Source organism: Colossoma macropomum, unplaced genomic scaffold (assembly GCF_904425465.1).
Source record: "Colossoma macropomum unplaced genomic scaffold, Colossoma_macropomum, whole genome shotgun sequence".
Lineage (NCBI taxonomy): Eukaryota > Metazoa > Chordata > Actinopteri > Characiformes > Serrasalmidae > Colossoma > Colossoma macropomum.
In genome coordinates, this window is record NW_023495173.1 from 67,842 (window position 1) to 93,435 (window position 25,594).

Consider the following 25,594-nt stretch of genomic DNA (forward strand, 5'->3'; position numbering starts at 1 on the left):
TTCAAACAGAATCAAACACCCAAACATAAAAAAAGTTTCACTGCCATTTCCTGCACAAGAACCAAAATGAGCAACCGACAGCAAGCCTACAATCCTACAGCCACCACTGCTACAAACCACGTACAGAGCAAAGTGACATACTGTATGTAGGCCTATATGAAAAGCTAATGGCTGGTTTGACATCGTGGAGACGTTACAGTTCACAGAATGACCCTCATGGATTTGAACAAATTATTGAACTTTCCTTTAGAACCACTCTTAGGCCAAAATGCCAACTGACACATGACAATGACAATGACAGTGTTGCAGAGTTACACAGTCGTTTAGTTTAGTCTTAAGCCTCTGACCACAGTAATACTTTTTTGCCAACATTGCCATAATTTCATGTAAGTTACAACATTTGTCTTCAGACTTTTATTTAAATGCATAGAGAAGTAAATCTGTCACAAAGCCGTTTCCTCCTCTTCGTGTCTTTACTCTTGCCTGGTTCTGGGCCGGCCAGGTCCAAAGTGTCGACTGCAGTGGTCTGACCAGCAAGGTCAATTCAACAGCTATGGTGCAGTGTGATACTGCATGCATTATCATTTATTTCAACACTGTAATAATGTTGTACTTGAGTGGCACATGTATTAGTGCCTGCTGTGGCCTGATGGTTCAGTGGTCAGCACCGTCACCTCACAGCAAGAAGGACCTGGGTTCAGCTTTAAACTGGGTACCTTTTCAATTTTGAACAGCAGATAATTCCTATTCCAGTTTAATGCAATACATGGAAATTATTTAAAGCTATATTATCATTTATGAATAATAACCCAGTCTTAGCCTTTCCTTGTGAAATAATCATTGTTTTTTCAGCAATGTGCTCACTGGTAATCGCGTTTTACCATCAACAAGCAGAAACTTAAACTAATAAGTTCACACTAAATCACATATGGCAAAGGGTTTCTGCTTCACTGCTCTCTGAAGCTTAAGCATGTTGCTGCTCTAAAGGACTTAAAGCTTATCATTCCTGCTTCTACTACTTCCTCCCTAGACTATTGCAATGCCTTGTTTTCCTGACTTTGCCTTTACTCATTTTACTTTTGTCAGATTTATTGGCATATATGTGCTTAAACTCACAGTGACCTTAAGAGTAGTGCAAAAAAGCATTATCTTTAAAAAGACTACACAATATGTTTGCTAAATTTGTATCCAGGATTACCGAGTTTGAATGTGAAAGTACACAAAAATATAAAACTAATAAGATTTACCTTAAAAGAACAAAGAAAAAACATTAAATTGTTAGTATGGACAAAAACCTTTATATAATGTGCTACATATTTGTAATATATAAGATAATTATTGTCTTTTTACAGAAATTTTAATGTACTTTAAAAAGCAGAAAACTACTGTATAAATAATACAGTCATATTTCTGTAAAAAAAAGAAATAAATTTAATTTTTCATTACTGTCATGATCCATAAAATAACAGTTGAGCTGTAAATGTACATATATTGTTGAGTTTTGTATACAATTAAAAAAAAACAGAAAGAAAAACTACTGTAAAAACTTAGGGTTATTTTCTGTAAAATTAGGACCTTTTTACAGTGTATTTAACTGTGTTCTTTACAGAGGACGTGTTCATTTATTTACACTTAGCAGCAGTATTGAAATTTTTGCATATGACAATGTTCTCCTCTTAATGTCCAACTTTATTTAGCTGCAGCCACTCTAGTTGTGAATTCTATCACTTACACTCAGTAAATATTTTTTTTAATAAAAAGGTCATGAATGTCATACAAAAACTTCTAAAAAATCTTTATTGTTTGTTAAGTGTGAATCTTGAGGAATCTTGAGGAATCTTGAGATGTCTGTCAAACATAGCAGATGATGTGACTGTGAAACACGAGAAAGTGACCAAAAACCGTGTTCTCTTTAAACCTTTTTGATTTATTCTTGAGCTAAAAACAGGCCTGTGTTTTTAACTGTAGATTTTCAATGTTTTATTTATTTGTGTCTTTTGAAACATGTACATAGATTTTTTTCTATATTCTTATCATGTGATAGTGATAGTAGTTGTGGTGAATAGTGCGCTTTTACATGATGTTCATGTTGATTCTTACTCACACTGTGTGATTTGATCTGATTCTCTAGCTGTACACAGCCTTTTCAGACTTATTCTTTCTACCTGTGATACCAGATAATACTTCACAATAATGCATCATGTTCTCTGTTTCTCTCCTACTTTAGTGCTGATTGTGCTCATCCACTGTGGACAAACTCAAGGTGAATCATTACATGATTCTACTGCAGTATTTCATTCACTTTAATGCACACTTTCATCTTATTCTTCACATTTAATACACAAACATTAAAACTAGCTAGGAGGACAGGATGTTTTGTAAATGTTGTTTTTGGTTGAGTGTAGTCGCTTTGTGGACAACCTTGTTTTACAAAATGATCCAAGCAGCAGTAATGCGACTGATTCTCTACTGGCCTTAGAGGTGGTTTGCTCATAGACTTATCGGCCACTATGTTTAGCTCTACAAGAGGCTACACTACCCAGACCGACTGTGACTTTTTGTTAAGATGTACAAATAAGCAACTCTGTAGGCTATAACTATGATATAAATGAGAAAGGTATGTTAGAAATTGGTTAAGACTACTTGTAACACTGATAGCTAAATCTGCATGTGAATCTACATTTGGTGGCATAAAGATTTGCTTCCAAAAGACACAATGACAGATTCACTAACAGGTTATAGAAAATCAGCTTAGACTGATGGTAACAGTTTTACAAACAAACCTCTGAGGCAGCATTATCAGAGCAAAATGTGTAGGTGTTGTTGTAATTTCAATAATAAATCCTACTAATAGAAAGTTGTTAACATGCAGGAAATCCACAGAGATCATCCTAGAGTCTGGAAAAATGACACTGTAGAGTTATTATGCTCACAAACTGAGAAGACAGATTAATTTGGTCTTCTCTGCCAGCGCAGGATAACAAAGTAGGCAACAGGGGCGTCACTAGAGATTCATGGATAGAGGGGCTAAGCATGTACTACAGGGGTCTGGGTGCAGGGTCCCTAAAAAGATTTTTTAATGGCCCCAAAACATCAAGTACAACAGCCGTGTTAAGTATTTCAAAAAAAATGGTTATTTGGTCAAAGTGGCACACAGCAGATCTGTCTCTTCATAGTTTGTATTAAACACAGAGCTAATATAACAAACACTACATCCATCCACTTATAACAGACACAGATTAAGCAAAGGTGCTGAAGCAGCAATGCTGTCTCTCCTCTCTTAGATCAGCTGCAAAGTCCTAAATATATTATTCAAACACACAGATTATATATCAGTTGAGTCTCGGTTGGTGCAATCAGAAAGAGTGTGATTTTGCTCTGTAGCCATGTTTAATAAGCTATGTGAATTTTATGGTCACAGTGACAAATATTATATTTTCCCAGTTCAATTAAATTCAGTATTAATTTTAACTGAAAGCTTATACAGCTCTCCCTCACTTTCTTCTACATCACTAACCTCCATCAGATCTGCTCCTTCAGTCCTGTGAGTCTCCTTCAGCTTCTTTCTCTCCCTCTCTTCCTGTGTTTAGTAATATATTCCTTTTATTAATTTATAAATAATGCTCAATCAATTTTATTGTTCTTTTTATTACTTTTTTTTACTCGTAAAAATCTTCTCATCTCACTGACCTTCGACAGAGCTGCTACCTCTACTATTTGCTGCTATCTACAGGTTGAGAAATTGAAGGATATAAATCTATGTTGTCCTGATCTTTTCACTCAAAGCTGAATCAGCTTCTTGTTTTAATTTTCCACCTTAAATGCTGAAGCAGTTTCATTCTGGTGCTTCACAGCAGAAAATTCAAACAAGAATCTGGAGAACAGGAAGCAGCTTCAGCCTCGACCTTTTCACTGACATTAACTTACTGTAAACAACAGTATATGACAAATACTGGTGTCATTGGTGTCAGAAGAGAAATCTACAAAGAATATAAAAAGCTATCACTAACATTATTTCTGTCCCTCTTATTCGTTCCCATTCAAGCACTCACTATAAAGTGAGATTAAACTAGTTGGCTTGTTAGCTAGTTAGCTAATGCTAGTGTTAGCCTAGCCTCTTTTCTTTACTTCTTTACAGACCCAAAGTTAGCTAAAGTTATCTAGCTAGAGTTAAGCAACCAAGTAAAAAAAAAGATATCCAGCTATACTGACCACAATTTACCACAAATATCATAATGAAGGTGGACAAATTTACTGTGTTTACACTGTTCCACTCTGTATATTATAGATTTTGAATAAGGTCTAATGTTTATTTTAGTAAGCTTTTGGCCAAAATCCTGTCTTCAGCTCAGTTACTGATTACTTTGCAGTGCATAAACAGAGACCCACCCCCAGATCTGACATGATTGGCTTACAACCTATAAGGTCTCATATGATAGGTAGTACAGCAGAGGCAGCACTGCATTAGAGCGGCAGCAGCGCCTCCCCCAGGTTGTGCCCTGCCATAACAGGACACTGTGAATGGGAAAAAAGTATAAAGTGTTTGGACTAGTAATGTACCTTTACTTAGGAAGTGGTGGCTAAATAACATTTAGGAGGGGTTACAGCCCCCTAAATTAGGCCTAGCAAAACCCATGGGGGACGACCTCATCTCGTTGAAACAGAAATGCAACTGCTATCACAATAATGCTGCATTTACACTGCTCTGACACGACAAGAGAGGGATGTGAACTTTTTTGAGTAAACTGAAAGTCGACATAGCTTGTATCAGTAAACTAATATTTTCCAAAATGTTGATAAGGTTTAACTTAAGATTTAGGTCACTGGTTAACACATGCAGTCAACATCCCTCATTATAGTTTATTAATGCCCAACCAATCATTTCCTGCCCTGGTTTTAAATTTTGGATGATAAAGAGCTTGTGACCAGTTATATTAGCTTTTGCTGGTGGTCTTCCATGTCGCATGAGAACATCTGAAAAGTGGAGCAAATGTTTCATGTTGAGCTGCAGATACAAAGCACACAAACACCATCTGCCTCTTAAATGGGTGAATGCATCGCTTTAGCCAGATTAATTCACATGAAGTTCAGCTCTGCTCAGGAATAATCAATCACTTCACAGCCTCGACAGATGAAACTGGTACTTCTAGGCGTGGCGGTAGGGGAGCGTGCCCCCTAAAAATTGGTCTTTTCCTATCAATTACATAAATGTAATTAGGCTACAAGTTTATAAATCTTTGCAACTCGCAACTTGCTATACATCATTGCTTTGAGCCAGTTCATTATCAGCACAACACAGTGTGATGTTTTCTACCTATTTAAAACAATACAAAAATATTTTATATTTAAACATTTTTGTTCATTTTGTACTTTCAATGCTCTTCAACTACAAAAGCTAAAATAGTCTGTGTCAAAATGTCAAACAAAATTCTACTTTACTGCAAGCAGTTATCAAAAGCAAGACATAAGCATCTTTTCATGCTTGCTAAGGCAGCATGCTTTAGCCTAGGATATTTAAGTTTAAATTTGCCATGTTGTTTCTCTACATCTTTGTACATCTCAGTTGTATGACTGATTTTAACTCAATATGGCATCTTTGTTTGGTAGAAATTGTGCCTGTGATGAACAGATGCATGCTTCATAGGGAAAGGTACTGCTGGTTGTGAAGTGTTAGATATGTGACGTGTTAGATATGTTTATGGTTGATGTGCACTCAGTCTTGCTATTGTTATGTATCACTATAGAGTGAATGCAGGGGAGTAGGCAGGGTACAACTGTTAGCAATAAGCTATAGCCTGATGTCATTATATTGCAAGACATGGTGCTTTTGTAAATTGTATCTACCAAATTGGGCCCACCATCTTTTTCACAGGCCCACGCAAAATGTATTTATGGCTACACCACTGGTGTGATCATTTATGTTAAGTTTTGAAGAGCAAAGGAACATGCAGAGTTGAAGGATAATCTAAGTCCTGATAAAACGCAGGTGACAACAATAGCCTTAGATTCCTATTAAATATTGAAACTTGATAAAGAATTTTCTCTCAACTGAAATACTAAATAAATAATTAACTGAATAAAGTTAAACTGTAACACTGGAGTGAAAGTAGCTTAAGAAAGACGAGCAGCTGTTTATGGAAGAAAGGAGGGAAAGAAATTTCCACAGTGCTCCATGTATGTATATAAAATATATTTGAAGAGTTTTACTACAAAACTTCAGAATTTAGTTTCTTTTCATGATAAACATTATTCAGTGTGGTCTTTACACATGCAAGAAATTTCAATGTCATATTATTTTTAATACCACCTATATTATAATAGATATAAAAAATAAATAATGTTTTCCATCAAAGTCAGTTGTTATTCATTTTAAAACTTGTTACATCCAAAATAGATACATAGAACATACAGCATTTTGCAATGAAGCTCTTCATGTATACATTACAGCAGTATATAACATCTTTGACCAAAAGCTACAGTGAAAGTCCAGCCAGCTGATCATGTGTTCATCAGAGAGAGAGTCACTCTGACATGTGAAATAGAAAGTAGAGATTTCTGGAATTATGAATGGTGGAAGAAAAATAACTTCCAAATGTATAGGTTTCAGTGCATGTAGCTCATCTTATCAGCTGGTGGCAATATAGTTGGTGAAAAATGTGTTTGATTTTGTTCACTGTAAAGTTTGTAAACTTGAGCAACAGGGAGTGAATGTTTCAGAACTTGGACAGATCAGATAAGGAATGAATACTTAAATCAGTAATGAATTGTGAAAAAAGCATAAAGGAGAAATCAGAACTTGGTATTCTGCCCATATTTAGCAGTGTGGGTTACTCACTGTGTGAAGTCTGTCACATTTCTGCTAAATTAACCTCTCTGAAATCTTAATCCTCATTATACTCCTGTAGATTGGTGTTCCATATATGTAAAATCATGAGCAATAACACATTTTCTATTTAAAACAACTACAAATTGTAGTTTGAGCAAATGTTGTCAATGCATAATTAATCAAAGATATAAATGGGCTCTTAAAGAAGAGACAAAATCAGAAGTTAAAGAAAAAACACATTCATAGAACATAGAAACATTAAACTCATTAGTCTCAAATCATGTGATTAGGATGATAATCTACTTCTTATATTATAAAGAGTAAAGCAGCTCTGCTGACTTCATCCTTTTATATCAACAGGTAAACCCAGACTGAGTTTGGATCCTCAGAGCTCAGTCTATACTGGAGACACAGTTACTCTGAGCTGTGATCCGCCGTATCAGTCTACTGACTGGAACTTTTACTGGAAGAGAGACTCTCAGTATATACAGAATCATCATCTGAAAACATACAGTATAACAGTGTCTAATCCAGGAGAAGCAGAGTTTAGGTGTAGAGCACCGAGGCTAAACTATCAGTCAGAGGACAGTGATCCCATCAGGATTACAGTGAGAGGTATGACATGTTTTCTGTTCCTACCAATAACTTGATTTCAGAATGAATGTGTTATTTTAATATTACACTTTTCAAAAAATTATTTCAAATATATTAGCAAATTATTTCACAATATTGTATAAAGTTGTAAAATAATGTCACAAATCTTCAGAGAATTAATGGACAATTACACCAAATGAATTCTACAAAACTGCAGTCCCATTGTAAAATTAATAAATAAATAAATGAATAAAAATTCAGACCTTAGATATTTACAATGATTATGTTTTCATCTATTAAAATTCAAGATAAAGTAATTAATCCAAGATAACATAAATATTTACAAATCAACATTTAGAGGGACTTTCTATTGAGAGCTGTCTGTCCCAAACCCTCATATCTACATTTACACTTGTGTAGACAATATTTTCTCATTTTTGTCCCTTTTTTTAAACAACTATTTGATCAATTTTAAAATAAAAAAAAACTTCATTCAAAAATGTTGTCCTTCATCTTCATGCCATTAACGAAACACAGAGTCCTTATTTTAGCCACACTCCTGCATTTTAGAGCAGGAAGTGAGACTGAATCCCTTTCTCTCATGACCACAGAGAGAGCAGTTAGATCTCATTGTTTTGGGGTAAATGTGCCCCAAATCTGAAAATCAGTGTGTAACATTAGGAATTATCACTACTGAAACACATATTTTCTGCAGTTAAGTAAACTGTTTTATATTTAAATGAAAAATATTATGATTGTATGTGTGTACAGCTGTTCAATGCTGTGCTTGCTAACCACGTAATAATCATGTAGAAAATATTTTTGAGTAAAATCACTACTGAAACATTCACCATGAAAACGTTCGGTAAAGTCCTGGTAGTGTTATGAATATTTTCTTGGTGACAAAATGGAATTATTAATTATTTGTTTTAATAAAATAAAATAATTGAGCATTAAGGTCATTCAAGACAAACTGTTTTCAGTCTAAATTCCACATCAGTTCAAATAATCCATATAATCCATTTAAACTCCATCAGTCTGCTGGATGGACGTTTTACTGGTCCAAACACACACAGAACTCTGAGAAAGAGACCATCACCAACGTCTACACCATCAGCTCAGTTAGTCTCTCTGATGGAGGTCAGTACTGGTGCAGAGCTGGCAGAGGAAACCCAGTCTACTACACACACTACAGTGATGCACTCTGGGTAAACGTTACTGGTGAGTAAGAGATTCACTGAATGATGGAAACGTCATACTATTGGCTTATATGTAATGTAAGTTTAAAGAACCTCTGTGTAACATATAAAGGTTCTATACACCATTAAGAATTATTTTCTAGCACTTTACATCCAAACCTAGAACCATTCAGGAACCTTTATTTTATCCAAGGAGAATCCCTTAATTTACATTATTTAAAGTTTCATTAAAACTGTAAAAGGCTCTTCATGTTCACAAATCTCTTTTCCAAACATGGTTCTTTAAGACTAGAAAGTGGTTTTACTACAACATCACTCAAAGAGCTCTTAGGCACCTTTTTATTTTTAAAGAGTTTCAAACAAAAAAAAGTCTGAATACTGTAGGAGCTCAGGAGATTCATTCACTAAATGCTGTAATCCTGTTAGGGGAAAGAAAGGAGAGTCACCAAAGAGCTGGTCTCAGTCAGAGGTCTGCTGCTTTAACAGAAAACTCTAATGATTATAATACTATAATCTAAATTATATATAATTAAAATGTAGTCAGTAGTAGTTTCTGATTTACATTACATTGATTATACTGTGTGTGTATCAGGTTTGTCCAGTTCAGGAGCTCCAGTCTCAGTGCTCAGTCTGCTCAGTAGTTTAATGGTAGTGTCTCCATATTTGCTGGTGTCCATCATGCTGGAATGAAAATGCTACGGAGCTTGAGGTAAGAACTCTGTCTTCCTTTGTGTTTCTTTAAAGTGCCAGTAGTGCGTCACTTAAGCTGGGTGTACAATACACAACTCATGCTTTTAACAAGTTTTCAAAAATGTAGAGCACTACACACTGAACGTCAGTCTTTCACAGGATTTCCTGTATTTTTGCTGTGATGCTGTGCACACTAGATAAATACACAAAAAAAGGGCCACCAAAAACACTACAAACCTCAAATCTCCACCGTTATCATTGGTACCAACAAAGCTAAACTGGACTGGAGCTTTATGTGCTTGAGAAAAGCAGATATCCTTCTATTCTACAGGGGAGCTGGAGAAACGTTTTACTTCAATTTTTTTGTGTTTTGAAGCATCGCCAACCCTAATTCAGTGTTAAAAAGTAGCCAAAAAAGGGTTAATGACTCTTTATCGCCTTTGTAAGGTGAAAGGGGCTGTTGCTGCTTTTTGCGGATTTGCTTCTTTGCATAAGCATTTAAAGGAGTTTCCCTCTCAAAGCACAAAATACTGGGATGTGGCTTCTGTTACAGAAATGTCAAGCCTAAGATTAACATCATGGGGTCATCAGAGGTCATACAGGGAACAATAACAAGCAAATTTGTCAATAGGAAGGCACTTTGCCCCAACTAGGCTAGCCTCAGTGAGCTAAATAGCTATCTACACAGAGTGGTTTTGAGCAGTCAGAGAGTGGAATACATCAACATTAAGAATAATAGCTTCGTCTGATTGAAGTCTGGTGCTTATTTTGTTGTCACTATTTTTGTAGCTCTTAGCTGGTTAACTAGCGAGTTAGCAGAATGAAGTAAACTTGAGATGGCGTAAGGAGAAACGCTGAAGGCAAGTTGACAAGAGCATGTTAGAAACAGTACTGAAATGGAGGATAGATGATGTCATTGAGGAAGTGCTCAAAGATTACTCTGTTAGCACAAAAGCCGACTTTGATAGGGTTTTGCAACTTTGTAAATATTTTAGTTCAAATAAAATTTTGACTAAAACTGTTGACTGAGTAGATTCTCACTGTTGCTAACTGAGTTGTTCAGTCAGTTTTAAGGGAAGCAGCATCTACATAAACCCAGTGTCAGATTTTATTTACTGAACATATAATATCAGAATATGCACATCTGTAAGTCTCCTAGAGGCAGACGTTACTCTTAATTTCATGTTGAGGAAATATGATTGAGGCATCATGGGGGCACAGAGCAATTTCACATGAAAATTTAAATTAGAGAACATGGAGCCATGAAGCTGATTCTAACATTACAGTGAGGAAACACAGGCCCGGCGGAACATAGGGCTGTTTCCTGGACAATTAATCATCCACACTGCCAGTGGCTTCAGATTGAGCTCCTGACCTGGAAAATCTAGCTGTAAAGAGCAAGTTGGGTTTAAAAACAGTATAAAAATCATGTAGTGACACTTTCAGCTTCACTGGAACAGACATTTCTTCACAAGCCTGTAAAATCTGAGGAAAGACTGATGTGAAATGTTGATCATTGTGTTTTTCACAGCTAAACCTGATGAGGAGAACAGAACATAACCAGTGATGGAAGCTGAAGCATCTTGCTGAGTGAATACCAGGATTTTACATTATCTATATATTATCATGTGTTTTAACATTCAATTAGAGATTGCTCAATCTGACAGGCCAGAAAAAGAGGCTGTAAATAACAGCTCAGCATCTAACTGTTCATCTATGCTGTGTGTCAGTCAGTGCAGTTCTAGTAGTCTTTTAGTCCGTCTGACAGAACAGATCCACTTCTGAGAGGAAAAGGAGCTAAAATCCCCCTGAAGCAGCTCACTGAGCAGAGTGGATACATTACATGTGCTGCATTGTATGTGATGGTGTTTATCTGTAGTGGCTCTGTCAAACAAACAGACAAGCAAACAAATAAATGAATGAATGAGTGAACAAATGAATGAATGATTGAAAATATGGAATATAATGCAGTTTGTTACAGTCTTAGTTGAGTTGATATGGATGCCTGGCAATATTTATGATATTTTCAGCTACACCAGCTATGAATTATTTCTTTATTTTTTAACATTTTTCTTTACATTAACAATAACTGTTCTATCTAAAGGCCTTTTGTGATATAATTAATTTTATACAACAGTTAGTTCCGGCCACGCAAGCTGATTGGTTGAGAAGCCTTCTAACTGTGTTGTTATTTCACCATAACATCACGTTTTTTATCACTCCGCTGAGACGCCATTGCTAAGCAACGACTTTGACAGCTGTCGGAGATGCTCAAGCCATTTGAACATTGTTACTTCTTACTTTTTGCACAAACAGAAAATGGATACTTTTAAGATCACATTTGACCGACAGCCGATTTGGTCAGACTGAAGATGAGACCACACTAAATTCTGAAACTGTCATTATCACTGAGCAAGCTTTTCAGTTGGCAGCTGTGACAGAACACCTAAACAACCTGGAAATAGCCAGAAGTGAACTGAATACCATTCACCAGATAAAATAGTCTGTAAGATGCTTTACAGACTGGCTGGAATAAAACAACGTTAATATTGATCTAGCAAAAATTGACAAAACTGAGCTAAACTTGATATTGCGGCAGTTTTGTGGCTCAGTCAGTACTTCAAAAAGTGAGGTTTACAGCAGACTGTGCAGCGATGAGCGGACTTCATTACTCTGACGTAGCAACAAGCTGCTTGTTAAGGAACTACAATTTGGCGGAAGGAATCACTAAAATTAAAACATATAAATGCCACATTCACAATCCAACTTATTTATTTATTTCTTTATTTATTTAACTGTTGTATAAAAGCAATAGAACACTTGAGGTTGTGTGTTACTGCGAATAACATCACGGCTTGGAGGATCTATGACCAAATCACAGCCGTGATGTTATTTCTCTCTCATGTTCTAATGCTTAATTAAGCTACAGTCTCTTTGACTTGAAAAGATGAAGCTTCTGAACAAAAAAGAATAGAGAAAGAAATACCGAATTAATTCTAATTATTCAGGCCAGAACTATGATATATATTCATCTTCTACACTTTATACCTACATTTCTTTGTTAGTTTTAATTTGTCAATTAAGTGTGTTTCCTCTTTGATCTTCCTTTCCTTGATATTTGTCTTGGTTAAGCTTTTTGTACTGTAAGAAATCATTTTTTTCACCAGAATTTTTTTTCACAAATTCCATAACTGAGTGGTTTTCAATATTTATTTTTACTTTGTACATTCAGTCTTATTTTTTCACTTTTTATTGTTTTATAGTATTTTTATCATACTTCATTGTATTTGTCTTTTTCCTCAGAAATATGATAAACATACCTGAAGTGTGATTTGTTCTTTGTAAACTTTCTGAGAAACTTAGGTCCTGTTTTGTCAGTGTTTCAATAAAAATAGAATGAATAAATTGAATAATCAGTTGTGTTGACTGTCTCTGTTGGGAGTCATGGTAAATAGCTTGATTGAGGATCCAGATTCGGGTAACTGCACTTCAGAACTTCTATGGGAATACAGCACCATCTGCTCACATGGGTTTAAGAGGATTTTTGTTCTACTTTTAGCCTTTTTTGTTCTATTTTCACTTTATTGGATGGTTCAGTTTTCACAGAACTGACATCCCTGTTCAGTAACATCCGATATTCCAAAGATCCACAACAAACAACAACTATTTTCTTCTGCTCAACAGAATGAGGCCTACAATAAAACTGTATGCATGTATACAACCTGAGGTCACTGTCAAAAGTGATGTCTAGATTCTTGATGTAATTTTCTGCCTTCGCTGAATAATTTAGAGAAAAGATTTCAGACATTTCCAGTATATATTTCCACTTGAAATTTACATATGCAACGTCTTCAGACACTGTATTGATGCAATTTATCAAAAATGCATGCATTCATAAGAATAAACAAAGACATTTAAAAAATGATTATTAACATTAGTATTTTGTTGCAAATTCTGCAGACTACAATACATGTTTCCATTGTGCATCAGTCCATGGCTTCGGCTATGCAAAGTATAGTCTTAACATGCATTTGCAGATGCAGTGATGAAAAGTGTTTATTGACAATGGTTAGTCAAAGTGTTCTCCAGCCCATGTTGTGATTTCCATCACAGAGACATGGCTGTTTTTAATGCAGTGCTGTCTGAGGGATCATAGGTCACATGTGTGCAGTTGTGGTTGCTGGCCTTTCTAGCACTTCACCACAAGACAGGTGGAAAATATGTACTATGTAAAGCATAGTGCGACTGTCTGAGTGCTGCTGTCTGTGTGTGTCTCCAGAGTTGATATGATCTTACACTGACCATTGTCTCTCAGGTGGGGACGATTGCTGAGGCCATTTAAGGGTTGATTTCCTTTCTTCCCCTCTGTTTTACTATTTCTCTATTTCTATTAAAATGAAGTTTTAAATAAAATTGTCCAGCATATTGGAGCACTACTCTATACCTGGACAATAGATACTCTGTATGATTATAATTAAATTGAATAGCAGTCTACCATCAAAACAGTCTGCTATAAATATTTGGTTTCAGGTTTCATTAGATGAAGTCATTGTTCCTGTTATACTAGAATAGAAGTGAGTCCACAAACACATATCTAACGTCTTGCGGTTCTCAGGCAGAACTGAGTATTCTGGAAGTGAGATTGACTGATAAAGTGCAGAGTAGGTCTATTCATAGCTTATGGATTTATAACCAGATCTCTGTAACCAGAGATGCCCCCATAGTTTTGTTGCTAATGTTTTACATCGTTGTAATTTAGACATTAAAAATTAAGACACGAGAGAGTGTTTATATACACACATACTTATTTTATTATAAAAACATATGTAAACACCTGTAACATTTTCTTCACTTGATGAGGAAAATAAAAAAGATAAAACCAAATAGTTTTAGGAAAACAAACTAAAATCTCCTAAATAACAGGCTTTGCCTAAATAATGACTTGATTGTTTTCTTTTCCAAAAGACTGTTAAAGGCACAAGTTGAAACTCGTTTGACAGTTCAGTGTCTGCTTTACTACAGCTACTGTTGCTTTATTTGTGTCACAGTCCAGTGACAAAGGTGTCCTCTGCTTGTCAGAAAAAGGTCAAACAGTAACATTGTGTAAACTACTTTCCATTTTGGAAAAGCAAAAGGAGCACTAGAAATTTTACGCCTCACTCATGAGCTGAAACTTCACAAACACTTTTGTATAACTGGGTTGTCTGCATCTCAGTTTAAGTTGCTTTTAGAGATGATTGCTGCACACATGACTGAGCAACCAGTAGGTCATGTTGGTTGTTGCTATGTCAACCGAAGAGACAACAGTGATTGGTCATTGAGTTCATGTGTGTGAAATTAGTCAAAAATGAACAGAGAGCGAATAAGACAATGTTTCCTTTTCACCAAGAAATCACGTTTGTTATGCAAGATATCATTAGTTATACATTTGTACTTTGTATCATAACCAAATGGAATGTTTATCAACTGAGGTATTGAGACGGTTTGAGCAAACTAGCTCAACCGTCTAGCTGATGATGACAAGAAGGCCTGGCTCATGATCAAAGTTCCAGTTCATCCCAAATGTGTTCAGTGGGGTTGAGATCAGGACTCTTTACAGGCCACTTGGACTCGTCCACACCAAACTCATCAAACCATGTCTTTATGGAGCTCAGTTTGTGCACAAGGGCTCAGTCATGCTGGAACAGGAAAAGGTCTTCAACAAACTGTTGCCACAAAGTTGGAAGCATTTAATTGTCGAAAATGTCTTTGTATGTTGTAGCATTAATATCACCCTTCACTGGAACTAAGGAGCCCAAATTTTCCCACAACTTCAGAATATCACAACTTTATTGGACCGTTCTGCAGGCATCAATTTCAGAATGAGCTTATAATTACAAAAAGAAAAAAACGTCTGAAAATGATAAAGTGAAAAATCACTGATCGTAAAACAGCGTATTATCACCTCTGCAGTGTCTCTGAGGTTGATAACATCGTCTGTCTGACAATGAAAAACTCAACCATGCCTCTATCTCCTCTGGACTGGATTACTGCAACAAAACAATCCCTAGATATGATCCTACAAGGTCCCTCAGGTCATTAAGGAAATTCAACTGAAGAGGGTAAACCTTATGAAGAGACAGTTTTTCTTCGCATATAAAAACAGCAATAGTTTTTTTCAAAACCTGTTATAACAAGACTCCTCCCCCTACATTTATTTAAAAAAAAACATTTTACTTAAATGTAACTGTTGCGATTGACTAAATGGGTGCCACTAGCATTTTATAACCATAATAACACAAAAGGGGTTGTTGCTGCAATTTTGTGCTTTTATATTGTAAATGCCTACCAAGGTACATTATTCTTAATTTGATATAATTATTAAAAAAAAACAAATATGCAAGAAATCATCAGTTCATCATCTGTTCTAATTCATTTATTCACTTCCAAAAAAATCACCTGGATAAATTGTGCTCTGTGTGTAAAGGCCTTTACATTCACTGGAGAAAGAACCTCACTCACACCTTGGTCAGCAGTGAACAGGCACGAGCTTACAGTAACCTATGAATTTGTTCATCAAAGGAACAGACATTAATCAAGTCAACAGAATAAAAAAAATTCATGCAGCAGCACCCTGCGTTTAGAAGTGAACACTCAATTACAATATCTCTTTCACAAAGACAGACACAGAAAACTATGGGAGCGTCTCACTGCTCACATATGTATAATCTATTAGTAGAACTGTTGTGCACGTCATCAGTCAAACTCACACCCAGAATATGTCTGAGTGCTGAGAGCAGAGAGAAATTAAATGTGTTTGTGGTCTGACTTCTGTTCTAGTGGTGATGACATCATTAACGAATGAGGAACTGAATCCATCCATGCTATTTTTATAAGGTGACATTTAATACAACCTTTGGTTGGTCTAAAGTAGTGGAGCAGAGCTGAGGGTCCAGCACAGTTTGGTGTTTTTTCTGCTCCAGCTAAACCTGGTGATTGACTGATTAGTTGAATCAGGTGTGTTTGAGCAGGAAAATCACCCAACTGTTCAGGAATCCAGCCCTCCAGGACCCCCACCCTGCTCTAAAGTCAGTAGTGGGTAGTGCTGTCGCCTCACAGCAAGAACCACCTGACTTCGGTTCCCTGGCTGGGCGACCAGGGTCCTTTCTGTGTGGAGTTTACATGTTCTCCCCATGTCTGTGTGGGTTTCCTCTGGGTGCTCCAGTTACCTCCCGCAGTCCAAACACATGCAGTCAGGCCAATTGGACATGCTAAATTGCCCACAGGTGTGATTGTGTGTTAGCGTGTATGTCTGTCTGTCTGCCCTGCGATGGACTGGCGACCTGTCCAGGATGTATCCTGCCTTCCACTCAGTGACTGCTGGGATAGGCTCCAGCTCCCCCCACGACCCAGAAGGATAAGCGGTTTAGAAAAGGTGTGTGTGTGTGTGTATGTGTGTGTGTGAAGTTTGGCAGGAATTCTTACTTCTCAAGCCAATTGGCAAAACCAAAATTGCTTTTTCCACTATAGATAGATGGCTTAATTTCTCTTATAATGTCTCACCTGAATTATTCTCAACGTATATGAATTTGTGTCATTCACTCAATTACAATATCTCTTTCACAAAGACAGACACAGAAAACTATGGGAGCGTCTCACTGCTTACATATGTATAATCTATTAGTAGAACTGTTGTGCACGTCATCAGTCAAATTCACACCCAGAATATGTTGCTGGTGGGTGTATAATCTATTAGTAGAACTGTTGTGCACGTCATCAGTCAAACTCACACCCAGAATATGTTACTTGTGGGTGTCCTAAATATTGTCAATTTACCTCTGAAACTTAGGATGTATTCACAACTATGTCTCTGGCTGCAGGTCACTTTGGTCTCTGTTTGTGCTACTGGTTGGATTCTAAACTCTCTGTTCAGTCCACTTTGTTTAGCCCACAAGCAGCGCATAAAAGTACTGCATCAGAGTGCTGGAGAAAATGACTCAGTGGTCATTGCTAGGCAAAATAGTGCTCAGTGCTTGGTATTTTCAGATCTCTGTCCAAAATCCAATTTCTTGACAAAATTATTGACATAGGACTCAGGATATGATCTTGGTTCTCCTACACATAAGAAACCGCAGAACTGTGCTCATATCTCCGGCTCAGTGCTAGACTCATTCAGATTTGAATGAAGTGGTCATGACTACTATGTTGCACTGGACACTCAGGCAGCATGTTATGGTGTCCCACAAGGCTCAATTTTATATATATATATATATATATATATATATATATATATATATATATTATCAGCACGCAGACAACACCCAGCTACATGAGGCTGCCTCTGAACTTCCTGCAAAGGGAATACAAATGAGACAGAAAATTCTGAAATGAGATTCCAAGAAAACTAAACCTTTTTTAGAGTCATTCTCTGTGAAGGTAGAAATCTACATCAACATTGTTTCTGACATTGACATCACCCCTTCAGTATCTCCCAGGTCTGTAACATTCTCTTCATTGCTAAGAGTGAAACATATATGCAGCCTCGGTCTCTTCTAGACTGGATTACTGCAGCACTGTCTTATCCGGCCTACCGAAGAGCTCTGAATGCAGAGTTCAAAATGCTGTTGCCAGAAACCTCAGACACACCAGAATGAGAGATCACATTAAATCGGCCCTCATATCCCTTCATTGGCTACCTGTATCTTTTAGAATTAACTTTAATTCTTTTATTCATTTTTTTTAAATGTACTTCATAGTAAAATATATAGCTATGGTCCAGCAAGGTCACTCAGGTTATCAAAGAAATTCAGCAATTCAGCTGAAGAGATCAGATTTGAAGCTCTTGAATTTTCTACCCGAATCTAAATAGATCTAAAAAAAATAGAAAAATCTAAATAGAATTAAATTGTTTCTGCTAACAGCTGTATTTTACTCAGCTATTTTTATTTTCTTCACATATGGAAGCAGCGACAGCTCTATAAAACTTGCTATACCAAGACTCTTTGCCCTCATATTCAGACAAAAAGCATTTCAGGACTCTATTTCAGAGTGAAGATGCCCCTGAAAGGCCTTTAATGAGGAGAGAAGAAATCTTGTGACAACCTTCTAATGTGTCAGTTCTGTTTCTTTCATTAAACAGTTTCTCTTAGCTGCTCTACGAGTTTAGAAAGATTTTTGATGGAACATTTCATCCAGTTATAATCTGTCAAAAAACAGTACCACAGCTCTGTATTTAACTTTAACTGTCAATCTAACCTTCAGTGTTTTAAAGGAGTTACGTAGTTAATTAGAGATCATACAGTTTTGACAAATGCACAAGTCGTTGCAGTGATCAAGTGTTTGTCTTTTGACTCTTTTTTCAACTAAATTTCCACCACCACCCCCACCACTCTCTCACTCTCTCTCTCTCTCTGAGACATGTATTTCGTGTGTAAGAACAGAGGAAATGTGTTTCGCACAGATTAGTCAGTCAGTCATTACTGGGACAGTATGGAGCTCAGTTCACTCTCTGTGACGCTCTGTAAGTAAAGCTTCTCTTTATATCTTCATTAGATTCAGTGCTGCTGTATGAAGTTGTTGATAAAGTTATTGAATGTAATTCGGCTGCTTTACAAGCTTTTATTTAATGTTAAAATGAGAGTATTAAGTGTTTTAGTTCAAGGTCCTTTGATGATAAAATTCCTGAGCTCCTTTCTGGTCTTGTTGTGAGAAACTTGTGAGAATTAACTACAGAAAGAGTTTATTTAGACTTTTTAGATTCTATGCTGTCCACATTGCATTTTCTATTTCTCTTTAATGATGAAATATATTATCTGTAAGATAATATCGGTAATATGATAGAGGAGAATCTGGCACTGCCTGACAGAATATTTTATACAAGCAACATATTAATCTCTGCTACAAATTAAAATATAAACTTAATTTTGAGCTCTTAGTGTTTGTGAACAATTCAGTCAAAATTGTCTGTATTTCTCACATAGGCGGGGTCAGTTATAACAGGCTGAGGGTCTGGCTGTAATAGCTAGAAAAGTCTAGCAAATTGATTTTTGACTACAAAATACAACAGCAAACACAAACTCTATAAAACTCAAATATTTTATTAATATAACATCACTTTTTGTGTTGAGGCTGAACTTTAGCCTGATTAGCTCAATAGTCAAATTATGTTAAGTTGATTTTTTATGTGAAAGAACATAAAGTTAACACATCCTGTACACAGAACACACTTCTGACCATTTTAATGCACAGTTACTGTTTCTTTGCTGAATTTAACACATTGGAAAAAAATAAAATTAAAAAAATAAAATAAAATAAACATTATGCTTTAAAATGTACAGAAGATTATGTTAAATGTCATATTTAAGTGTGTTCCCTGTAGAGGATGTGTTCATTTATTTCACATTTAGCTGCAATGTTTAAATTTTTGACCCTTGATATGACTGTATGAACTCCATTTTGCTTGATGTCCCACTTTATTTAGCTGCACCCACCTGAGGTTTGACTTCTATCACTTACACTCAGTAATAGATTTTTTAAATATAAAGGTCATTAATATAATACAAAAAGAATTTTTTTTATTTGTTTAGTGTGAATCTTGAGAAATGTCTTTTTAGATTGCTGTCAAACAAAGCAGATGACGCGACTGTGTGAACACGAGAAAGTGACCAAAAGCCTGTTCTCTTTAAACCTGTTTGATTTGTTCTCATGCTAAAAGCAGGCCTGTGTTTTTAACTGTAGATTTTCAGTGCTTTATTTATTGTATGTTTTTGAAATGTACATTGATTTTTTTTCTTAATTCTAATCTTGTGATGGTAACAGCAGTCATGGTGATGGTAAAGAGCGAACGCTTTGTTTGTGATGTTCATGGTGATTCTTACTTACATTGTCTGATTTGATCTGATTCTCTAGCTGTACACAGCCTTTTCAGACTTATTCTTTCTACCTGTGATACCAGATAATACTTCACAATAATGCATCATGTTCTCTGTTTCTCTCCTTCTTTAGTGCTGATTGTGCTCATCCACTGTGGACAAACTCAAGGTGAATCATTACATGATTCTACTGCAGTATTTCATTCTCTTTAATGCATACTTTCATCTTATTATTCACATTTAATACACAAACATTATCATAACCAGCTAAGAGGACTGGATGTTTTTGTAAATGTAGTTTTTGGGTGAGTATAGTCTGTGTAGTGTAGTGAGTTTGTGGAAAAGCTTGTTTTTCCAACCAGCAGTGACGTGGCTGACTCTCTACTGGCCTTAGAGGTGGTTTGCTCATAGACTTATTGGCCGCTATATTAGCTCTACAAGAGGCTACACCACCCAGACCAACTGTGACGTCTTGTTAGGTTGTGTAAGTATGCAACTCTGTAGGCTATAGCTATGATATAAATGAGAGAGTTATGTGAGAAATTAATTAAGACCACGTGTAGCACTGCTAGCTAAATCAGCATGTAAATCTACATTTGGTGACATAAACACTTGCTTCACTTAACAGACTCTATGGCAAATGCACAGGTTATAGAAAATCAACTTAAACGGATGGTAACACTGTTACAAACCTCTGAGGCAGCATTATCAAAGCAAAATGTGTAGACATTGCTGTAATTTCAATAATAAATCCTGCTAATAGAGAGTAGCTAACATGCAGGAAATCCACAGAGATCATCTAAGAGTCTGGAAAAATGACACTGTAGAGTTATTATGCTCACAAACTGAAAAGACCGATCAATTTGGTCTTCTCTGCCAGAACAGGATGAGAATTGTATAATAAAGTGGACAACAGGGGCCTCACTAGATGTTCATGGATAGAGGGGCTAAGCATGTACTACAGGGGTCTGCGTGCAGGGTCCCTAAAGATAATTTTTTTAATGGCCCCAAAATGTCAAATACATCAGTGTTAAGCATATCAAAAAAATGGTTCTTTGGTCGAATTGGTACACAGTAGATCCGTCTCTTTGTAGTTTGTATTAAGCACACAGTTTGTACTATAACAAAGACTACATCCATCCACTTACAACAGGCACAGATCAAGCAAAGGTACTGAAGGCCAGCAATGCTGTCTCTTCTCTCTCTTAGATCAGCTGCAAAGTCCTAAATATATTATTCAAACATAGATTATAGATCAGTTCAGAAGGAGTGTGATTTTGCTCTGTAGAGATGTTTAATAAGCTAGATGACAGAATTTCATGGTCATGGTGAAAAATATTAGATTTTCTCAGTTAAATTAAATTCAGTATTAGTTTTATTTTTTTTCTCCCTCTCTTCATGTGTTTAGAAATACATTAATTTTATTAAACTCAGATATACAAGAACTCAAGGAAATAATGATCAATCAATTAATTAAAAAAAAATTTAACTGATAAAAATCATTTAACTGGTAATAAACAGATATCCAGCTATACTGACCATAATTTGCCACAAATCCATATTGTTGGTGGAAATATTCGCTGTTCATGATTGGCTTACAACCTCTAAGGTCTCATATGATTGGCTGAACGCTATGTAAGTCAATCTCTGGTAGTACAGCAGAGGCAGCACTGCATTAGAGCGGCAGCAGCGCCTCCCCCAGGTTGTGCCCTGCCATAACAGGACACTGTGAATGGGAAAAAAGTATAAAGTGTTTGGACTAGTAATGTACCTTTACTTAGGAAGTGGTGGCTAAATAACATTTAGGAGGGGTTACAGCCCCCTAAATTAGGCCTAGCAAAACCCATGGGGGACGACCTCATCTCGTTGAAACAGAAATGCAACTGCTATCACAATAATGCTGCATTTACACTGCTCTGACACGACAAGAGAGGGATGTGAACTTTTTTGAGTAAACTGAAAGTCGACATAGCTTGTATCAGTAAACTAATATTTTCCAAAATGTTGATAAGGTTTAACTTAAGATTTAGGTCACTGGTTAACACATGCAGTCAACATCCCTCATTATAGTTTATTAATGCCCAACCAATCATTTCCTGCCCTGGTTTTAAATTTTGGATGATAAAGAGCTTGTGACCAGTTATATTAGCTTTTGCTGGTGGTCTTCCATGTCGCATGAGAACATCTGAAAAGTGGAGCAAATGTTTCATCCACTGAGCTGCAGATACAAACCACACAAACACCATCAGCCGTCTGATTGGGTGAACGCATGGCTTTGGCCAGATTCACTGGCATTAAGTTCAACTGTACTCAGGACCAAACATTCACTACACAGCTGTGTTGGATGAAACCACCGCTTCTGGGTGTGGTGCTAGAGGGGTGCTAGAGGGTGTTCAGGCATCCCTGGTAGCACCATCAAAAAATGTTGATTGGCCTTTTCTTGTTAAGTGTATAAATGTAATTAGGCTACCAGCTTATACATCTTAGGAACTGCTGCTGTCCGCTAGAGGTCTGCAGTCCCGCGGACCCGACACAATACCTTGCAGCGCAGGGCGATCTTTTCAGTCGGAAATTAGACCCCTTCAGGCGGAGCTGTCGGAAGCACGCAAATAGAGAAAATTAAATTAAGAGCCTAACTTAAGTAGAACGATCACTAAAACATGTAAACAGTAGTAAAACAGGTAAAATGAATAAAGTCATTCTGGAGCAACCGATCACGTGAACACCACGTGAATTCTCAGAGGCCTGATTCACATATACTGCGTCTGTGTGGCGCGAGCGACGCGGAAAGTCTTGCTTTTCATTTCGGCAGCAATGTTAAGTGATCAGCGCTTCACACAGGCCGCGCGTGCGAAGACGCCGCACTGAAGCGCCGCGGTGTTGAGAGAATAGACCCGGGGCAGACTTTTTCCGCGCGCTGCCCACGTCACGCAGCTAAATACACTGAAATAAGTCATGAAAATAAATGAAAATTAAACAGAATATACTTAATTATATTTAACAGACCGTATAAAAGCGTTAAAAGGCGATTTTTATGTCATTCATGAGGAAATACTAGTTAAACGTTCTGTGCTGCAGACAGATTTCTCGGTTGTTCTACCAGGCTTGAAAATGTTTTTTCTAATCAGAAGTCAGAACGCTGTCCATAATGAACAGAAATACCCTGTACATTTATACATGATATTTCTATTAATCAGAGTGACTGAAGTGACCATTTGTCCATCTGGAAACAGGGATGTCTTTCACTGTCTCGCTGCTCCGCAGCATAAACGCTGTATGTATGATTCACTCTCGCCACGCAGAGGCAGCATTTGTGAATCCGGCGTTAGAGAGATGGCCGCAGCAGCCCAACAAAACACCAAAAATTGAAAAAAACAGTCCCGCCAGACTTCTACTACTTTTGTTGTCGGTGAATTTTGTACTTTCAATGCTCTTTTATTATTAAAGCTAAAACTGTCTGTGTCAAAATGTCAAAACAAAATTCTACTTCAGTGCAAGCAGTTATCAAAGGTAACATTAGCATTTTTTCATGCTCACCAAGGCAGCATGCTTTAGCCTAGAATATTCAGATTTAGGTTTTTGTCATGTTGTTTTTCCTCATTTTTCTCAGTTGCATGACTTTTTAACTCAATATGGCATCTTTGTTTGGTAGAAATCAAGCCTGTGATGAGTGGATGCATGCTTTAGGGAAGGGTACTGCTGGTTGTGAAGTGTTAGATATGTTTATGGTTGATGTGAACACAGTCTGGCTGTTGTGTTTTATCACCACAGAGCGAATACATGGAAATAGGCAGGGTGATGACAGCACTGCTGTTAGCAATAAGCTTTAGCCTGATGTCATTATATTGCAAGACATGGTGCATTTGTAAATTGTATCTACCAAACTGGACCCACCCTCTTTTTCACATACAGTAAAACCACCTTTATTAAATAAAATCAACAAATTAAAATGTATTTTCCATTAAAGTCAGCTGATATTCTTTTCAAAAAAATTATTATACCCAAAATCGTTATATATAAAGATACATACAGCATTTTGGAATGAAACTCTTCATATATTCATTACAACAGTATTAATCATCTTTGAACAGAGAGACCAAACGCTACAGTGAAAGTCCAGCCAGCTGACCATGAGTTCATCAGAGAGAGAGTCACTCTGACATGTGAAATAGAAAGTGGAGATTACTGGAATTATGAATGGTGGAAGGAAAATAACTTCCACATTTTTAGATGTTTCAGTTCATGTAGCTCATCTTATCAGCTAGTGGCAATATAGTGGGACTTTGTGTGAAATGTTTGATTTTGTTCATTGTAAAGTTTGTAAACTTGGTAATGGAGTGAATGTTTTAGAATTTGGACAGATCAGATAAGGAATGACTCCTTAAAGCAGTAATGAAGTGTTGAAAGTGCAGAAAAGGAGAAATCAGTATTTGGAGTTCTGCACATATTCAGCAGTGTGGTTTACTCACTGTGTGAAGTCTGTCACATTTCTACTAAATTAACCTCTCTGAGCTCTTAATCCCCATTACACTCCTGTAGACCAGTGTTCCATATAAGTAAAATCACGAGCAATACTACATTGCTACAAATTGTAGTTTGAGCTAAAGTTATCAATGCATAATTAATCAAAGATATAAAGCGTTCTTAAAGAAGAGACAAAGTCAAAAGTTAAAGTGCAGCCTGACTGAACAAACACATTCACAGAACATAGAAACATTAAACTAATTCGTCTTAAATCATGTGATTAGGATGATAAACTACTTCTTATATTATAAAGAGTAAAGCAGATCTGCTGACTTCATCATTTTATATCAACAGATAAACCCAGACTGAGTGTGGATCCTCAGAGCTCAGTCTATACTGGAGACACAGTGACTCTGAGCTGTGAGCCGCCGTATCAGTCTAGTGACTGGAACTTTTACTGGATGAAAGACTCTGATTATGTACAACCAAGTCATCATCTGAAAACATACAGTATAACAGTGTCTCATCCAGGAGAAGCAGAGTTTAGATGTATAACATGGAGGCTAAACTATCAGTCAGAGGACAGTGATCCCGTCAGGATTACAGTGAGAGGTATGACATGTTTTCTGTTTCCTTTTTTTACCAATGACTTGATTTCATAATGACTGTGTTATTTTAATATTACATTTTTCAAAATTGTATTTTAATTATGTTATAAAAATATTTTACAATATTCTATAAAGTTGTAAAATAATGTCATGAATCTTCAGAGTATTAATGGACCATTACACCAGATGAATTCTACAAAACTGCAGTCTCATTTTAAATAAATGAATAAATAATTAAATAAATAAAAATTCAGACCTTATATATATTAACAGTAATTATGTTTTGATGTATTTAAATCCAAGGTAAAGTAATAAATCCAAGATAGTAATAAGATAAATATTTACAATCAACATTTATAGGGA

General features: G+C 36.4%; 1 long non-coding RNA gene and 1 pseudogene across 1 annotated transcript; both read left to right on the forward strand.

The window, feature by feature from the left end:
* The window catches only part of LOC118801078, a 44,146-nt pseudogene extending 34,819 nt beyond the window's left edge, over nt 1–9,327 (forward strand).
* A 9,428-nt stretch (nt 9,328–18,755) lies between these two features.
* On the forward strand, nt 18,756–25,035 carry LOC118801079. Its single transcript, XR_005006447.1, has 3 exons — nt 18,756–18,808; nt 20,293–20,328; nt 24,978–25,035. It is a non-coding gene; the product is annotated as an uncharacterized LOC118801079 (long non-coding RNA).
* The last annotated feature ends 559 nt before the right edge of the window (nt 25,036–25,594 follow it).